This window comes from Sminthopsis crassicaudata, chromosome 4, assembly GCF_048593235.1.
Source record: "Sminthopsis crassicaudata isolate SCR6 chromosome 4, ASM4859323v1, whole genome shotgun sequence".
Taxonomy (NCBI): Eukaryota; Metazoa; Chordata; class Mammalia; order Dasyuromorphia; family Dasyuridae; genus Sminthopsis; species Sminthopsis crassicaudata.
In genome coordinates, this window is record NC_133620.1 from 93,820,694 (window position 1) to 93,838,824 (window position 18,131).

General features: G+C 35.6%; 1 long non-coding RNA gene across 1 annotated transcript in view; it reads left to right on the top strand.

The window, feature by feature from the left end:
- Positions 1–17,246, top strand: part of LOC141540991 (uncharacterized) — a 56,224-nt gene extending 38,978 nt beyond the window's left edge. The window contains exon 3 of the long non-coding RNA XR_012481619.1: positions 16,764–17,246. This is a non-coding gene — a long non-coding RNA (uncharacterized LOC141540991). The remainder of the gene's footprint in view (positions 1–16,763) is intronic.
- Positions 17,247–18,131: the final 885 nt, after the last annotated feature.

Below are 18,131 nucleotides of genomic sequence, written 5' to 3' on the forward strand. Positions count from 1 at the left end.
TTAAGAAAATGAAAGAGGAAGAGAGCACCCCGATCACTAGACAAAATAAGAGGGACTTCTTGACAGCTATGACACTTAATCTTGAAGGAAGACAAGTTTTTTGAGAAGTAGAAATGAGGAAAGCAAATTGAGGAATACATGGAGGTGGGAGCTAAATTATCAAGTTTATGGAAGACTAGGAGTTCAGTTTAATTGGAATATGAAGAATCGCATGAAATCAAGCTGGAAAAGTAGATTGGAGCTAGGCTCAGGATAACCTTAAATAGCAAATTTTTCTAGGCAAGGCCTGACTCAAATTGATTAAGTGGTTTAGCTCAACATGGAAAAGATATTAAAAACTCATAAACTTTCTAACATCCAATAAAGAAATTTGTTATTTAGCAATAGCATGGAAGGGCTGTTTAGTAAGGATAGGACAGCTCATTCAGTTGGGTATAGCTCATCCCTTTCTGTGCTTTTAAGCCATGGTGACATGCCATTCAAGTTCTTTGGTCAAACCAAAGGAGTGAGCTGATATCTCTTGTACTGTGCTTATGTAACTTAGGCAAATAAAAAGCTTTGTCAGTGCTTGGACCTTTTAAGTTCCTCGGACCAATTAAGTTTCAAGAATGATTTCATCATTTTTTATGGAAAAAATAAATAGTCTAGGCTGCATGAGGTAGATATTTTTTCCCCCTATGACACAAGTTAAAGAATTTCCATTTTATAATATAGGAAATAGAGAGTCACCAAAGTTTTTGAGGAAAAGATTTACATGGTCCGACATAAGATTATTTTACCAGCCATTTCGAGGATGAATTGGAGAGACAAAGAAGCAATCAGATCAATTTGGAAAATATTACAGGGATCCAGATGAAAAATGAAAAGGGCCTGGAATGGGGTAGTGACTGAGTGAATAGAGAAAAGATGATTATGAGAAGGTGGGAAAGAGTATGGAATAAAGATCAGCTACAAAATTGTCAGTCTGAATGAGAAGTAGAGTATTGGTGATCTCAAAAAAAAAAAAAAAAAAAAGAAAGAAAGAAAATTTGGTATGAAGGCAAGTTCAGGTATAGAGATAATTAATATTGTTTTGATTGTGTTGAAATGGAGATATTAATAGGACATCCAGGAGAATATATATAGCATATGTTGATGATTCATGGCTGAAGTTGAGAATAAAGATTAAGATATAGCTATATGGATTTGGGAATTATCTCTATTAGGATGATATTGAACCCTTTTAATGGGAAGGAGACCTCTAAGAGAGTGCATTTAAAGAAAAAAGAGAAAAGAGCCCCAAAAAAGTTTTAGAAAACATTCACATTAAGTGGGGGAGAAATGATAAAAGATCCAGCATAGGAAATTGGGAACTAATTGTCAAATATTAGAAAAAGTGCCAAGATATTTTAAAATTAATTTTATAATTATAATTTTTTGACTACATATGCATGAGTATATATTTTTTAACAACTATATCCCTTATATTCATTTTTCCAAATTTTCTCCTCTCTCCCTTTAGTCCCTCCCCTAGATGACAGGGAATCCCATACATATTAAATGTGTTTCAGTATAACCTAGATACAATATATGTGTATAAATCCAATTTTCTTGTTGCACGGTAAAAATTGGATTCTGAAGGTATAAGTAACCTGTGCAAACATTTTACATTCACTTCCCAGTGTTCCTTCTCTGGGTGTAGCTGTTTCTGTCCATCATTAATCAACTGGAAGTGAATTGGATCTTCTTTATGTTGAAGATATCCACTTCAATCAGAATATATCTTCATACAGTTGAATACTTGTTGAAGTGTATAGTGATCTCATTTCACTCAGCATCAGTTCATATAAGTTCCAAACCTCTCTGTATTCATCCTGCTGGTCATTTCTTACACAGCAATAATATTCCATAACATTCATAGAACATAATTTACCCAACCATTCTCCAATTGATGGACATCCATTCATTTTCCAGTTTCTAGCCACTACAAAAAGAGCTGCCACAAACATTTTGGCACATACAGGTCCCTTTCCCATCTTTACTATTTCTTTGGGATATAAGCCCAGTAGTAGCACTGCTGGATCAAAGGGTATGCACAATTTGATAACTTTTTGGACATAGTTCCAGATTGTTCTCCAGAATGGCTGGATTCTTTCACAACTCCACTAACAATGCATCAGTGTCCCAGTTTTCCCACATCCCCTCCAACATTCATCATAATCTTTTCCTGTCATCTTAGCCAATCTGACAGGTGTGTAGTGGTATCTCAGAGTTGCCTTAATTTGCATTTCTTGCAGATCACTACTGATTTGGAACACTCTTTCATATGAGTGGATATAGTTTCAATTTCATCATCTGAAAATTGTTCATGTCCTTTGACCATTTATCAATTGGAGAATGGTTTGATTTCTTATAAATTAGAGTCAGTTCTCTATATATTTTGGAAATGATGCCTTTATCAGAACCTTTAACTGTAAAAATATTTTCCCAATTTATTACATCCCTTCTAATCTTGTTTGCATTAGTTTTGTTTGTACAAAAGTTTTTTAATTTAATGTAATCAAAATCTTCTATTTTGTGATCAATAGTGATCTCTAGTTCTCCTTTGGTCATAAATTCCTTCCTCCTCCACAGGTCTGAGAAGTAGACTATCCTCTATTCCTCTAATCTATTTAGATATCATTCTTTATGCCTAAATCATGGACCCATTTTGATTTTATCTTGGTATATGGTGTTAAGTGTGGTTCCATATCTAATTTCTGCCATATGAATTTCCAGTTTTCCCAACAGTTTTTTTTTCAAATAATGAATTCTTATCCCAAATGTTGGTATATTTGAGTTTGTCAAACACTAGATTGCTATAGTTGTACCCTATTTTTTTCCTGTGAACCTAATCTGTTCCACTGATCAACTAGTATATTTCTTAGCCAATACCAAATGGTTTTGGTGACTGCTGCTTTATAATATAGCTTTAGATGAGGTACAGCTAGACCACCTTCATCTGACTTTTTTTTCATTAATTCCCTTGAAATTCTCGACCTTTTATTCTTCCATATGAATTTTGTTGTTATTTTTTCTAGGTCACTAAAATAGTTTCTTGGGAGTCTGATTGGTGTAGCACTAAATAAATAGATTGGTTTGGGGAGTATTGTCATCTTTATTATATTCGCTCGGCCTATCCAAGAGCACTGAATGTCTTTCCAATTATTTAAATCTGACTTTATTTTTGTGGCAAATGTTTTGTAATTTTGCTCATATAATTCCTGACTTTTCTTTGGTAGGCAGATTCCCAAATATTTTATACTCTCGACAGTTGTTTTGAATGGAATTTTTCTTTGTATCTCTTGCTGTTGCATTTTGTGGTGATGTGTAAAAATGCTGAGGATTTATGTGGATTTATTTTGTATTCAGCAAATTTGCTAAAGTTGTGAATTATTTCTAATAACTTTTTATTAGAATCTCTGGGGTTCTCTAAGTATACCATCATATCATCTGCAAAGAGTGAAGTGCCAAGATATTAAAAAAAAAAAAAAAAAAAAAAACACAAAGGTAGACAATAATCTAAAAGAGGAGGGAATAGTTTACAGTATCAAAAACTGCAAAAAAATCAAGATCGGGGAAAGGCCAATGGATTTAGCAATTAAAATATTGCTAGTAGTCTTAGAGTGGTTTAAGTCAAATGGTGCATTCAAAAACCCAGTTGTAAAGGATGAGAAATAAATAGGTCTTGAGGAAGTATACTGTATTTAATTTGTTATTCTGGGAGTTTGGCAGTGAAGGGAGCAAAAAATATTGGTTAATAGCTCGAAGAGTCAGAATCAAGTGACTTTTTACAGGACTAAGTAGAATTGGACGTGCTGGCAGGCATCTGGGAAAGAGTAGATAAGGAGAGATTGAAGAAGAAAGAGAATGGTAATCATCAAAGGGGCCAACTCCTGAAGAAAATGAGAGGGGATTGCTATTGTAGTATAGTAAAAAAAAAATTCTTAGACAGAGAGTTGAACAACCTGGGTTCAAATCTCAGCATAGCCATTTATTAGCTAAGTAGTAAGTCATGTGACATGTCTGGACCTCTGTTATCTAATCATTCAAATGAAGTTGGAATAGAGTGAACTCTAAAGTTCCTTCCAGTTTTAAATTTCTTATCTATGTTAGATGAGATTGAGGCAATGGTCCAAGGGATTGATCTTGATGAGAAGGGACACCATTTCCTCAGAGACAAGAGTAAAGTAAGAAAGTGTGGGTGAAGAAAGAGAAGTGTTTCTAGATTTGGAGTGGATGAAAAAAAGATATTACAGTAGATATCTATTTTCTTAGTAAAGTAAAAGGTGAAAATAACTAATTGAAGATGGGGTTTTAGAAGGCACTGAACTTGAGAGAAGAGAATGCTTGGAACTAGCCACTAAGGGGAATGATATGGCCAGTCAATCAAGAAAGAATAAAACATGTTCTTTTGGAATTAGAAAACATAAGTGTTCTTAGATCCCTGTTGTGATGAATATTTTATTTCCTAAAATAGTGTTCAACTGATCAGTAGAAAAAGCAGAGGAGAAAGATGATAGGGTGATCCAGGGTTTTAGATTGTAAAGTAATGAACGAAGTCAAGAAGAGGGTCATATAAGTGGTGGTGTTCAGATGAAACAGTCAAAGAAGGGTCAAGAGTGGGAAGAAAAGAAAGTGATTCCAGAGCAGTGGTGAACTGGGAAGGAGAAGAAAGGAGTATAAAAAATAGGTTCAGGAAGAGCAGGGCTAGAGACTTTAAGGCTGTAGGATGTTAACAGAGACAATTACCATAACAGATTATTACTGTAGAGGAAATTATGAGTCTAAAAGGATGAAGGTAGCAAAGTTATTAGTGATGACAAGATAGATATGTATGTTCTTATTGACTAAGCAAAAGAAAAACTATATAGGTCATGAGAGTTGAGTAGGAGGTCAGAGGGTATGTTGAAGTCCACAAGTATCAGAGCAGTGGTTGATTTAGAAAGAAAACATATGATTTGAATAAGGGTATGGCAAAAAGAATACTGAATTTAGAGGGGGAAAATAATATCAGGTTCTGCTATTTATAGCCTGTATGATTTTAGATAAGTATTGGATCTTTCTCTCTTTAATTGCCTTCCTATAAAATGATAAAGTTAGGTTAGATGATCTCTTAAGTACCACCAGATCTCATTGAACAGGGGAACAGGGGTGGGAATAGGAAAAGGTCAGAAATAATGATTTAGAAAAATAATTTTAGACTTTAGGTGAAAAACAGATTTCAGTTGGGTAGGAAGAGATTAGATCATTTAGAAGATGAGAGTTAGGAAAGGCTTGAACTATGATTTTGGCTCTAAGAGTAAAGAGAAGAAGACATTTACATGAAATGATATGAAGAAAGAAAAATGATTTATCAAATGATTGGATATATGGAGTAAATAAGAGGAATTGGAAGATGACATTGTGTTTGTGAGCCTGGGTGCCTGGGAAGATTTTGATATTTGTAAGAGTAATAAGAAATTTCAAAAGTAGGGAGAATTTAGTTATAAAATTTGTTTTGGACATGTTGAATTTAAGATGACTATAATACATTAAATTTGTGATATCTAAGAGACAGTTGGCGATTCATGATGATGAGTGGATATGTAAATCTGAGAATTATCTGCATAAATGTGATAATTGACCCCATGGCATATGATAAAACCACCAAGTAAGATATTACATAGCAAAAAGCGAATGGGGCTCAACACAGCACTGTGGTGGAATACCCACAATTAGCAGGCATGACATGGATGAAGAGCCATCAAAAGAGAATGAGGGGAGTGGGGATGGGGGAAGGGAGTAGTTGTAGGAATAGAAGAACCAGGAAAGAGCAGTGATGCAAAAAACTACAGAGGCGAGAGTATTCAGGAGACAATGAGCAAATATGTCAAATACTGCAGAGAGGTCAAGAAGGATCAACATTGAGAAAAGGCCATTAGCTTTGGCATTTAGATCCTTGGTAACTTTAGAGAAAGCAGTTTCAGTGAAAGATGAGAACAGAAACTTGAGTACAAAGGAATTGTTTAGAAGAGAGTGAGATGAGAGGAAATGGAGACACCAAATATAAATGACTTTTTTTTGCAGTCTTTAGCCATGGAGTTGAGAAATATATTGGACTATAAACTTTATCCAAAAAGTAGACATACAGCTATAGCACCTCAATCATCTTAATATCAGCGTTTTTGCTGTAAATGAAATCAGAGAAAAGGGTAACTGGCAAAGAGTATGGGTAGCTCACAGATAATTTTTGGAGAGACAAATGATGCATGGTGAGGCTTTTTTTTTTTTTTAAATTGTTTTTGCTTTTTTTTTTTTTTTTTTTTGTCTGACAGCAACAAAAATTGCATATGGCATGACAAATATTTTAAAATTCTCTGTGACAATGGCTTTTCTAAATAAAATTTTGCTACCATTACTATATTTTTTTATACATGCATTTTTTTTTTTGTTTTCTACTTAGTTCTTGTAGTTGGCTATATCTTTTAATATTCCTTAAATTCTCTATATTTCATTTTATTTTGTTATTTTTGCTAAGGCAATTGGGATTAAGTGACTTGCCCAGAATCACACAGCCAGGAAGTATTAAGTATCTGAGGTCAAATTTGAACTCAGGTCTTCCTGACTTCAGGGCTGGTGCTCTATGCACTACATCCACTAACTGCCCCCAAGTTCTTCATATTTTAAATAAAACATTCACCTTACTTCACTGTAAACATATAGTTTAAATCATTTCATGATGACAACTAGCTTTTTATGGTAAAATTCTATTTTCTCTCTGTAATGCATTTTGTACTTTAATTAAGTCAAGCTTTGACATAGGAACTTTTCTTCTGTGCCACTTTAATTAATAATTACTTCTATACCAAATGTGTAGTTTGTTAATGCTTGAAATAAATAATTAATAAAATTTAGTTGTGGAATTTCTTCTTCCAAATTATTCCAACATCTTATCTAGATTAAAGTCTAATGGTGGGGGCTTCTTCATCTAATGCAAACTACCATATCAAATTTACAATTTAATAGTGAACCAAATAACAATGGAAAATTTACATGCTTTCTTTATAATAGCCCAGCAAGGTCCTTAACTTAAAATCCTTCCAGGCAGGTCTCAATTTGCATTTCTAACACTTACTATCTGGGTGAATTTGGGCAAGTCCCTTAACCTTTCAGTGCCCCAGGCAACTAAGACTTTAAAGAACAAAGTAGGTGCCAGTTTACATTTTTTATAGGGACTTTCCTTATTGGGAGTTCCCAATGAAAAAGAAAAGATAGGTTTTGACCAATACAATCCAATGATTCTGCCATTTTATGTAAGAAAAAATTGAGAGTACAATTGGCTTGCTTTAAGGACTTCTATGAAACAGAGCAGGGATTTAGACCCAGCTCTCCAGCTCTTCTGGTTGAAAAGTTTAGGGAGCAGTCTTTCCACCACACCACACTACCACTCATATTATGATTGTTAAACCCACAACTAAAGATTTCAATACACTAGTTTCTGTGGGATTTCCTCCCCCACTTTTTCTTTTACATAGTGGTTATTCCTTCTGTGAGATGGTATTCAAGTGGTGAACTTACTTTCAGAACTCCAGACTAAGAGACTTTTATTATATATACAATCTATATTCATTCTGCATATAGGACAAGTAGAAGCATGATATAAAATATTAAAAATATATAAAATATAAGAGCTTAAAAAGAGAAAATTATTATGAGAGGGAAGGGATTATGGGAATGGCTTCCTGTTTGGCTTTGTTCAGTCATTTTCAGTCACATTGGACTTTTTACAATCCTATTTGGGCTTTCTTGGCAATGATACTGGAGTGATTTGTGATTTCTTTCTCTGGATCATTTAACAGATCAGGAAACTGAGTAAATAGTGCTAAGTGACTTGCCTAGAGTTACCCAGTTAGTTAGTCTCTGGGGCCAGGTTTGAAGAGATGAATCAGGCTAGGTGCACCTACCTAGCTGTCTTGAATTCCTATAGAAGACAAAATTTTTTATCTAGGAATTTAGTTAGGAAGTCAGGGAAGGCAGTAGATTAGGAGGGAAAGCATTCCAAGTAAGGGGGATAGTCAGGGGAAATGCCATAAGCAGAGAGATGAAAGATATTGTTTATGGCACAGCAAAGAGACTAGTGTCACTAGAAAGAGTGAAGTATGAAAAGAAATAATGTGAATAAGTCTGGAAAATATCATTCCTTCTTTATTTTTGAGGAGGACCAATGACATCATAAGGAGATGCTGATTTGTTCATTAATTGGAATTAAATGAGCTGGAATTAAATAAAGCTGTCAATATCACTATCTCTTCCTGATTCATCAAAGTCCAGTGACAGAATAAAATTCAGGTTTACTGGTGATATCCTGGGATGCAGCAGATGACCTTGGCATCTTCAGTGTCTTAAACCAACCTCTAAGCACTCTGTAGCATCTGCCTTTTGTGGCTATAGGAACAATTGTTCTCATCTGCCCATTCCATTGAAGGAAGCTTCATGTCCCCCAAACTCACTGACAGATTTGAGGACTGTCACTTACCTTTAATCTGGCTTTTAATCTTTTAAAAGATTGATCTGGTTTAACCTTGGCCCATCTGCCAAGTTCATTTACTGGGATGTGGCTATTACATATGCTGCAGCTTCTGGGAGTCACAGGTGAGAGTTGAGTGCAAGGTAGCAACAAAAGTGGATGAGCAAACTTAAAAAGGACTCAGGAAAGAAGTTGTATGAGTCCTCCCTAAACACCACATTAAGAAAGGCAGACTGGAGTCAGACTACAAAGAATTTTAAATGTCAAGCAGAGTAATTTGTATATCCTACTATAAGGTTCTTGAATGGGGGTATGACTTGAATAATCAGAGCAATACTTTAAGAGGATTATATTGGCAGATGTATCGAAAATAGCTTGGAGAGGGGAGATACAAGAAGCAAGACGATTATTTAGGATGCTCTTGATACAGTCCAGGCAAGAGATAATAGGAGCTTTAAAAATAGAGGAAGCTGTGTAAAGGGAGCATCATGTATAGTTGCAAGAGAGAGTGTAGAAATAGGTTTGATTACTTAGAAGCTGATTGGGTAAGATAAATGAGGAGTAAAGAGTCAAGAATGACTTGGAGGTAGCAAACCTTAACTTTGGGGATTGGCTATCATTACTGGTCATCTGAAGCTGATCTGTTTTACTCATCAACCATTTATCAAGTGTTGAAGAAGCCTGGGATTATGGATAGAATGTTGGCCTTGAAGTCAGGAAATTAAAATTCTACCTCCAATACATATGACCTTGGGGGAAAAAAAATCACTTTAACTTATTAGTACTCACAGGCAACTAATACTGTAAACTGAAGAGAAAGGATCAAATTGCATTAATAAAGAGAGTGCTTTGTTAGGAGATCCCTAAACTAAAGAAATCAAAAGTTCTGCCTTCTACCCTTCCCCATTCCCAGCCTTCACCAAATGGTTTAGCCTCGATAATACAAATACAGATTGACTTTGATTCATAGTGGATAAAGAGGTTGGTTTTGGAAAGACAACTGTGGATTCAGGCCCTCACTTTGACATAATACTGGACACTAATATATTGTTGGTGGAGTTGTGAACTGATTCAACCAATCTGTAGAGCAATTTGGAACTATGGCCAAAGGGCTATCTAATTGTCATAGCTTTTGATTCAGCAATGTGTCTAGTGGGCCTGTATCCCAAAGAGATCATAAAAAGGGAGAAGGAACAACATGTCCAAAAATGTCTGTGGCAGCCCTTTTTGTAATGGCAAGAAACTGGAAACTGAGTGAATGCCCATCAGTTGGAGAATGGCTAAGTTATGGTATATGAATGTTATGGAATATGATTGTTCTATAAGAAATGAGCAACAGGATGATTTCTGAGAGGTCTGGAGAGATTTACATGAACTGATGCTAAGTGAAGTGAGCAGAACAAAGAGATAATTATAAATTGCAACAGCAAGATTATAAGATGATCAATTCTGATGAAGGTGGCTCTTTTTAACAATGAGGTGATTCAGGCCAGTTCCAATGATCTTGTGATGAGGAGAATCATCTGTACCTAGAGTGAGGAATATGGGGACTGAGTGTAAATCACAACATACTATTTCCACTCTTTTTATTGTTGTTTGCTTGCATTTTGTTTTCTTTTTAATTTTTTCCATTTTGATCTGATTTTTCTTGTATAGCATGATAACGTATAGAAGAATTGTACATGTTTAACATATATTGGGTTGTTTGCTATCCAGGGAAGGGGATGGTGGGAAGGGAGGGAAAAATTGGAACACAAGATTTTGCAAAGGTGAATGTTGAAAATTATTTATGTATATGTTTTGAAAATAAAAAGGCTTTAATAAAAAAAATTAAAATTCCTCCCTTTTCCAAAGATCTGATATGTAAATTATCCCTTGCTCTCATAATTTGCTTGTGGTATCATCCTTTATTAATAAATCATGTATCCATTCTGACATTATTATGATTTGGGGTATGGAGTAAACTTTCATATTAGGACTTTTCTACATTAATGAAATCAGAGACATTTGCTAACACTTTTCTACACTCCCACCCCCACCCAAAAATGTTGAAAGCACTTTAGGCATTAAGAGAAATATATAGACAAAGTACTGTGAAGGAGTTTGTCATCTAAAAGGGGAATCAAAACATATAAATAGCTACTTTTTTTTTCTATCTGGTCCACTCTTTGTGACCCCATTTGGGGTTTCTTGATAGATATATTGGAGTAGTTTGTCATTTTTTTCTCCAATTCATTTTACAGATAAGGAACTGAGGCAATCAGGGTAAAGTGACTTTCCCAGGGTTACATAACTAGTAAGTGGCTGAGTCTGGATTTTAAATCACCAGAATGAGTCTTCCTGACTCTAAGCCTGGTATATTACCCACTGCCCTAATAGCTATCCTATAAATAACTATAGTACTTGAATCCTCCCTAATGTTTTGCAGAGCACATGATAATGTTCTGTTCTGTTCAGTTTTATTTTCCTTTTCTTTCTTTTTTCTATTTTTTTGCTTATTTTATATTTAGTACAATAAATAAATTTTAAAAGAGAAAAATAACTATAACACAGCGATAAATTGTAGTGTAGTACTATTATAAAAAATATGAGATCCAAATAGAATTCTTCATGAGATGAGGACAAGATAACATCTTCTTCAAGGGTGGGAGCAGAAACACAGTGAAAGCTTCCTGCAGGAGGTAGTATTTGAGATATGACTTTTAATAGTAAAGCTGGTACTTAGTCTGTGGAGAGTGGGAAGAAAGAAGGCATTCTTGAGCAAAAGAAATAAGCTAAAATTAGGGAAGTGTCCTTTAACTTCAGCTAAATTCACATAGGGATGAACTTATGACTTCCTTAGCACTGCTTTAAAGAGTTAAACAGAAATTCCAGAATTTCCATCTATTTTTTGTCTTTTCTCCAAGTATCATAAGGACCATGTTTTAGAGCTGTAAGGAACCTTCAAGATCATCTAGTCCAGTCTATTTCTTTTATGTAGAAGAAAATGGGCATACAAGGCAGTTATGTTGGTTGCCCAAGATCATGGGTAATATATAACACATCCAGGACTCAAACTCCATAATTCTTCTGTCTGCACTGACCATTTTCTATACTAGTTACTCTCATGTAACTTCTCTTCCCCCTCCATCTCTGAGTAAAATTAGCTTCCCATAGGAAGGACTAGAATTTTTAGTAGTCTTTCTATTTCAAATGAGATTTCATAACACCTTAGGATCATATATTAAGAGATCATTGGATCTTAGAATCAAAACTGGAATAGGCCTGATCACAAAGAAGTGGGGAAAAGGAAAAAGAGAGCATGATTTCCTCAGACAACAGAGAAAATCCCAAATTTTAAAATAGATAGCAGCTCTGGATATTTTAAAGAGAACTTTTTACACATCTATTAAAAAGATATGGGAGGTCTATTTGTTTTAGCAGATATGCCACCTACATTTTACTTTATTGGAGAAAAAAGATAATGGGTGATTGGTACTGTAGGGGGAAAGGATTAACTGCTAGATTAATTGGGTTAGGGGAAGAAAGGGAAGGAACAGATTGTACCAGTTCCCACAGCATACCATGCAGGGCTTCTATTTTATAGGCGCATTTTATTCTATTTTCTCTACTAAATTGGAATAAAATTTCTAACTAAGTCTCTCAAGTAGGGCTAAGTTGTTCTTTGAAAGTACAATGTTTCTTATCATAGGTCATAGAATATCAAAGACCATATAAAGCAAGAACAGATGAAGAAACTTGAGACACAAGACATTGACTTCCTAATATTAAAAGGTAATGAGTTCCAAAAGGAGAATTAGAATCCAAATCCCCTGACCTCATATACAGAGGATGTTTGTTTGTCCCTTTCTTCTTTGGGGCAGCTGGATAGAGTGCTGGCTCTGGAGTTAGGAAAACTGAGTTAAAATCTGAACTCAGACAATTACTAGTTGTGTGACTCTGGATAAGAATCTTAACCCTGTTTGCTCAATTTCTTCATGTGAAAAATGATCTGGAGAAGGAAATGCCAAACCACTCCAGTATTTTTGCCAAGAAAACCCCAATGGAGTCATGAAGAGTCAGACATGACTGAAAATAATTGCAAAAATTCCTCCTCACTATCTCACATTGCTTCCCAAGCTTTTTTTGCTCTTAGCTTACTTCTGTTATCCTTAGGGTAATAGGAACAGATTCAAAGCTGGAAGACAATTTAAAGGCCAAAGAATCATTTTTTTTTAGGCATCAAAGGGTTAAATCGCTTGCCTGGGTTAGATATCCTACCTATTGCCCCATATACTTAGAAATAGAGTTCATTCCTGGGACGTGTGTTTGGATAATTTTATCACAATTACTAGAGCTTTGAAATGTGAAATTTTAATGCTACTGCTTGATTGTCTCCAGGAAATTATATATTTATTTTAAAAATTCTGTTTGATATGAAACAGAGGTCTATTTTTTTTTGTCATGAAATATTATTGTCTTTAATGAATTGTATTTAAGGATCATTCAAAGCAGCAATGAAGAATTATACAGAAGGTAGACTACAATATATTATAACAGATAATTTGCACACATGGTGGTATGAAATAAGGGTTTCAACAAAGAAATATAGGACCAAAAAGATTGGTCAGTCATGTAAGGAGATCAAAGTAGAACTAATAAACAGTCTATCTGTCCCATTGGTATTCCATTGTAGGAAGCAAGAGGAATAGAGGAACCAATGAGTTCAAAATCCTTAAAGCATGTTCTCCCTCAGCAAGGACAAATCTTAGCATACTCTAAAGCCTGGGAACTCATTGGGCAGTTTACCACTGATATCATGATATCAAGAAAACTAAAGAAAGTTCTCCAGGACATAGACCAAAGGACTGAAGCACCAGCCAGACATGAATGGGTCATGATCTGACTTATTGCAGGAAATATCTACATCTATAAGATTCCAGATCTACTGCAATAAAATGCACCAGGCATATTCTCTATAAATTTAAGGAATTAGGTCTTTATCAGAAACCCTAGCTATAAAAATTGTTTCCCATATTTTGGCTTCCCTTCTAATCTTGGTGGCATCGGTTTTGTTTATGAAAACCTTTTAAAATTTAATGTAATCAAAATTATCCATTTTGCATTTCATAATGTTCTTTAGTTCTTCTTTGATCATAAATTCCCCTCTTCACAGATCTGACAGGTAGACTATCCCTTGCTCTCCTAATTTGCATACAGATATATCACCTTTTATGTCTACATCATGTACCTATTTTGACCTTATCTTGGTACAGTATGTTAGATGTTGGTTAATGCCTATTTTCTGCCATGCTATTTTCCAGTTTTCCTACCAATTCATGTCAAATTCTGAGTTAATATCCTAGAAGTTGGAGTCTTTGGACTTATCTATCAAACAATAGATTACTATAGAACTTGACTATTATGTCTTGATTATTCCACTGATTCACCACTATTTCTTAGCCAGTACTAAGTAGGAAAACTAAGGATAAATACTATGCTTTTATCTGTAGTTCATATAGTCCAAAGGAGGCTAGATTTAGGCCTGGAAAACACTATTTTAGAGAATCTACTTCAACCCCATCATTATATTGATGAGGAACTGAGGCTCAAAGATTAAGTTACTTAGCCAAAGTCACTTTGCTACACACCAAAGTCAGGATTTTCAGCCATGTATTCTGGTTCTTCTGACTCCATAGTAGTATGTCCATGATGTGACCAACCAACAAATAAGTGAAACATTTTGGGGGGAGACAAGTATAGAATTCACCATCTTTCTGGACAATTTAGTACAAATATTGGTACAGATGTGATTAAGATCAGCTAAGCCTTTTTTTTTTTCCTCTGGAGACAATTTTATCCCTACACATTTAATAAAATCACTACAGGTACCAAAAAGAGTTAATGCAAGATTAAAACCAGCCTTGAAAAAGAACAAAATTGATTATTTACTACTCTTATTTCTGTAGCTAAAAAAAAACAAGTTATTTTAATATTCACACCTGAATTTTGTTGGAGGAGTCAATGGTGAAGATTTGCCTAAAAATAAAGTAATATCACTTGCTCTTAATTAAAAATATGTCAAGACATTTGGACTTGTATTTCCCTGTACAGTCCCCTTTAATTCCTCTCATCCTCACCCTCATCTTCAGATCAAGCAAAATTGCCAAATGTTCAAATACATACTTATTTTTCCCACTGTTTAGATACCAAACTAAATAGGAGCAGAGCTTTTAATAAATGAGGTCCAATATTTAATAGCTTTTTCTATTTCTTATGGTTTTTTACAAGCTACTTTTCCTATTAAGATAACAGATTAGAGTCTTTTCTAGAAACATTCTACCATAAAATTCAAGGAATGTGCAGGTTTTCTATCTGCTTTCCTCTATTTTCTGTTTGCTTTTTTTTTTTTTTACTTCTTAAAATTAGATTTATTTTCCCTTTCATGCATAAAGTAGCTCTAGAAGATCAAAAGTTATACCCTGTTTGGAAATGGGCTAGGATATGAGCCAAACCACTTCAGATAGTACCTCCCAAATGGTCAGGAATCTTTCTTCTCTGTGGATATTTTGTCAGCAGACAGTAGACTTTCTCCAAAGTAGATCATCAACCACAATTCCTATGGGAAGTCAGGGGGAAAATGTAAATTTCTCATTTTCATGATAATGTGCAGAGCCTTTCAAGCCATAGTCTGAGAATAAATATAATTCACTTCTTTCCCCCTCACCTGATGAACACCTATGCCATTCCTTTAAAAATTTATTTTCTGTATTATTTGAAGGTCTTTCATGAATCAATTATTTTTTAATAGCTGTAGGATTGTGATGACCGAATTAGTGATTTAAGCCCCACAAAATAATAATTTAATTATTTAAATTATTTTAAAGAGTAATAAGCAGAGTTTTTTATGCCAGTCTACTTAAAAATAATCTTACTTGGGTAAAATTTAAGTTATTCTTATTGTTATTATTATTATATAGAATATACTAGTTGATAGGTTTTCTAAAATTTTAAATATTTCTACTGTAGCAAAATTTTAGAAGTTAAACCACAGAAATATGAACTTTTGCATTTGGAAATGGTAATACCATCACAGAATAAAGTGGAAACTAAACTACTTGGAAACAAGGGACTTGGTTTTCAGTAGTAGTTCTGACACTTACCCAGATGTGACCTTAGCATCTCAGAGACTCAGTTTTTTCATGTGGAAAATGGGGATATAATACTTGTACCACATAAATAAGCCATCTGATTACCTTTTGATTACTGTGTGAATATAGGGAACCTAATAGCCCAGAGGATTATTGATGACCATATTTGCATAACAAATTATTAAAATGAAAGTGCCTCAGTTTGGCTTTCCTTAGTGTTTTTGTTTGTAAAATAAACCACTTGTTTATTTGCATGTGCTCATGCTGGGGACAGCTAGATGGAATTGTAGTAGATCAAGCCATAGGCTTGGAGTTAGGAAGAATTATCTTCCTGAGTTCAAATTTGATCTCACACACTCACTAGCTGTGTGACCCTGGGTTAGTTACTTGTTTTGTCACCTGTTTGTCTCAATTTCCTCATCTGTAAAATGAGTTGGAGAATGAAATGGCAAATGACTCCAAGATAATTGCCAATAAAACTCCAAATGGGGTCATGAAGATTTGGACATGCCTAAAAAATGAAAAATTGTTGATGAAACAGGTTGAAAGCTTGTTCTGGGTTGAGGTTAATATCTAATTTTCCTGACTCCCTGCTGGAACTCTGTCTTCCCAGAAATCAACTGGAGTCAGGATCACTAAACGTCTTTATTCTTGATCTTTTACAGTCAAGGTCAGGGGGTTAGGGCTAGCAACTTCACACACACCTTCCTCCCTCAAATGCCCGGAGAGACTGAGTCAGCTTCTAAGTCTCAATTCCTCTTCCTCCTCCTACTGCTCCCACACACGTCACTTCTCCCTCTTTATCCCACCAATCAAGTCAGCACAGAACAGCTGGGGAGGGTCAACCTTCAAACAAGTTAATAGGGAACTGTCCAATTGGCGATTAGTCTCACGTGCTTCATTATCCAAGTGCATTGCTCACTTCTAGCCCTTTACAACTCCCAAGTCTAATCTGTTACCCCCTGTGCCATCTAGTTACTAATCATCTTTGTCCAGTCATTTGCCTCTTTGTGTACTCAGTTTCCTCAAGCATAAAATGACTAGATATTCCTCAAAGTCCCTTCTTGTTCTAAAAAGTTTATAATTCTTTTGAAATTTTTTAAAAGGCTCAACCTAGGCGGAGCCAAGATGGCGGAGAAGAAACACACGACTCAGTGAACGTCCTCACTCCCTCACAACCAATTAGATAAATTAAGTCTCAAAATTAGCTCAGGACTGATAGATACCACAAGGACTGGAAGCACGACTTACCAGCTGAAGAGAATCTGGAGTTTCAACAGGAAAGGTCAGTTCTCAGGGGAGGAATAAGAAAGACCAGCACAGACGGTGGGGTAGGGGCACACTGCGCCCATTGCGCTGGGAAGGGCTCTGGGATCAGAGAAGCCACTGAGGTAAAGGAATCTGGCACAGGCTGTTAGCTCTTCTCTGCTAATTATTTAGCAGTTCAGAGGAGAAAGCCAAAATATTTTAAAACTCAGATTAAATTTTCCCTGGACCCTGGGGGTGACTCAACAGACTCGGCACCAGGGGGTGTGGCCTCAGCTACCACCTGAGAATAGTTAAGAGATTGACAAGTGGGTGGATACGACCCAAGGCAACACACACTGCCTAGCTTAGCTGGAGGGAGTGGAACTCAGCTCCAGGAAGTCCCAGAGAAGCGGAACCTTTGAACTAGGGACCGCGGTTTCTGGCAGACACTTCCAGTTTGAGCGCAGGGGCTTCTCACGTCACCTGCTGCAGACATCCACTCCCCACCCGGACACATAGGCTGGGCTTCGTGCTGTCTTCACTATTCTACGCCCTCGAAGCACAGTAGTGCTAATCACCTCTGAGGCACTTCCAGGGAGGGGGTGGGGAACTCTCTCCCAGAGCTCTCTCTTAGCTCGGGCGCAGGGGCCGCTGCATCCATCCGGTCTGGGAGGAAGCTGGTAAAGAAGTAAATAATTTCCTACCCCAGAGACAGACCCCAAAAGATTTTTTTAAGTATGAGCAAAAAAGCTAGAAAAACTATAGATTCCTTCTATACAGAGAAAGAGTGGGTGTCCAACCCCGAGGAAGTTGACAGCAGAGAATCAACAGACAACAACCTAAAGGGGAACGATTCCTGCCCCCCATCACATAACTCTCTCCTAGAAGAAGCTCTTAAAAAATTGAGGGAGATCAAAGAAAAATGGGGAAAAGAAAGGGAAGTTATGATAGAGAATAACAACGTCCTGAAATTGGAGTTGGAAAAAATAAAGAATTCACAGGAGATGCAGGGAAACAAAATTAGTGAATTAGAAAAGGTTAAAAAAACACAGGAAAGTAGGATTTCTGAATTGGAAAAGATAAAAAAGTCTCAAGAAAATAGAATTTCTGAATTGGAAAAAGAAAATAATTCTCAAAAAAAAAAAAATTAGGGAAATGGAAAAAAACTCAATAGAGCAAAATAATTCATTTAAAAACGAAATTGGGCATTTACAAAAAGAACTAAA